The following is a 2,667-nucleotide window of genomic DNA, read 5'->3' on the forward strand; positions in this document are numbered from 1 at the left end:
CGAAATACTAAATTACTAATACATAATACGTAAATTAAAAAAATACACGGAAGAATAAATTACTAATACATAATATCACTATCCATACAACATTGCCAAAARACGTTCTTTCAAMGCCTCCTCTGCCGGTGACAGATGTTCTTTCGCCATCAGTATACGTAGATTTTTGTGGTGTTGATGGACATCAAATTTTTCTTTGTCAAAGTTCAGTTTTTTTGTCAAAAGTTCAACTTCATTGTTTCTTGTAATCATCATTGCATGAAGTTCTGTAGAAAAATCATTAGAAAATGAAGAAGATTGTGATGTCTTACCTTTTCCTCTCTTTTTAGCCACATCTCTACCCGTAGGACGCTGAATCGTTGAATGACCAACAATCGGAGATTCTTGGTCGGTGTCTTCTTCTTCCGTAGTTTTAGACCTTTTCGTACTTCCACCACTATCTTCACAACCCATTTCATATTCCGTACGAGAACATGTAGTGTCACAGTCTAACTTTATTTCCCACTTGGGATGTTTACACATAACTTGGTTGAATACAAGCAAGTCTAAAAACTTTTTTCCCACCCCCCTCATAAATTGCATGAGCTCCTTTCTCAACATCTGCCATACTCATTCCACTTCTTTTTTGACGATATGCTTCTTTGTAAGCAGCAACCCATTTGTTTGCATTTTCGTTAAGTCGCGTCCAACGACCTTTCATTTGATTTTCGTTCCTTTCGCGCATTCCTTCTGGGTTTTCTTCTCGAGTTTCATCATAGTATTTTTTCACTCGTGAAAATAGCGCTCCCTTCTTTTGGTTTTTGCCACGAGTAGGGTCTTCGCTAACAAAAACCCATGCCGACATTAAAGCCATATCTTCTTTAGTGTCCCATGGATGGTCGGTTCTTGAGGTTTTTTGTGAGGTTTGAACATTTTCAGGGATATACTGAGAATTATCAGAATGTTGAGAGTTAATCCAAAAAATTTGCTGGTTTGGATCCATTGAGGAAAACTTGAAAAAAATTGAATTTTCAAGAAAATGAGAGTATTGAAATGAAGAGAAAGATTGGTGTGTTGAAAATATGTCAAGATTGGTCTCTATTTGTAGGGAATTGAAAAATATGAATTTTGGTATATTTTTTTATTTTTGATATTTTTATTAAAGTTATCTTTTTAACCAGATAAGTTTTATCCTAAAAAAATTTATAAAACAACCAATTAATAGATACCACCTCATTCTAAAATCTATCCTAAAATCTATTTAGTAATAAAATAATGTTGTGAACTTTGTTTGCGTGTGCAAACAGTTTGCACAAACACAAACACAACCACTTCCAATTTTTTTTTTTTTTTTAATTAACAGATTTTTGTCTTATTCATTTTTAGGTTGGTTTGGTTTGTGAATGGAGGTAGTCTTAACCAACGGTCCCAAACCGGCCCTAATCAGTCCCAGGCCGATTTGGCCATCTCTAACTCCTGCAATTTTTTTTCCAGATATCTTGCCAATAAACCATATTTATTTTAGTAACTGATTGTCAATTAAACACACAAACCTATAGAAACTAAATTGAGAGGGACGAAAAATAGACCGAAACATTGAAAAATGATTAATGGATGAGTTATTGGCTTCATAATTGTGATTCACATGCGTTGCATCAGGTGGCTACACAACTAGCATCTGTATGTGTGTGTGTGTGTATTAGAATAATATAATAGAGGACATTTAAGGGAGAACTCAGTAATTTATGATAATTGTGATATCCAATATCAACCTCTGATTATTAATAATCAATTATCAATATTAATAATGTTAATTTTGGTAATCCTCTATTAATTTTCAGAATTTTGGAGTTTATAGATAATATTTATGGGTAAAATAGTCCTTTTGTAAATTCCTCCTCTGTCCTCTCTCCTTCGGCGAATGCTACTAGATTCAAATCCATATCTCTTTTGATACATGTTGTGACACATTACCAAAGTGATACCCTCAAGAAACTCTATTAACACTGTGAACATTTTCACTATGATACACTCCATGAACGTAGCGTAGATTGATAGAGATGGCTTTTGTGCCCGTCAATCCGTATCCCATTCTTCAATAACCAATGTGATACACTCTGATTCAAGTTGTGATACATTGTGATTTTGCATATTTCATTATGTTTAGCTTTAGTGATACAAAGTTGTGATTTTGCATATTTCATGTTGTTATTTTGATGAGCAATATTGATTGAATGTTTAATAGTGTCAAAAAAGACAACTGATTGAGTAATTTAGGGGATTCAAAATTGTGAATTGTTATGATAACCGTATCGATGATAGTACTCCTATATATATATATATATATATATATACTTGAGATCATGTGAGACCAGCCTGTTTTCGTGAGACATGTGAGACCACATTTTTACACTTGAAACTTCACAACAAAATGCTGTGAAGGTGACTTTTTTTAACCTTCTTAGTGTTTTTGCTATGAAGGTTCGACTTTTTTTAACATTCATAGTGTTTTTGCTGTGAAGTTTCAAGTGTAAAAATGTGGTCTCACGGGTCTCACGAAAATAGGCTGGTCTCACATGAATCCAACTCTCTCTCTCTCTCTCTCTCTCTATATATATATATATATATATATATATGAGAGTTACTTTGCAAATCACATTATTTGTACAAACCTCACTCAATCAATCA

Source organism: Cynara cardunculus, assembly GCF_001531365.2.
Source record: "Cynara cardunculus var. scolymus isolate 2C chromosome LG 10, CcrdV1, whole genome shotgun sequence".
In the NCBI taxonomy this organism is placed as follows: Eukaryota; Viridiplantae; Streptophyta; class Magnoliopsida; order Asterales; family Asteraceae; genus Cynara; species Cynara cardunculus.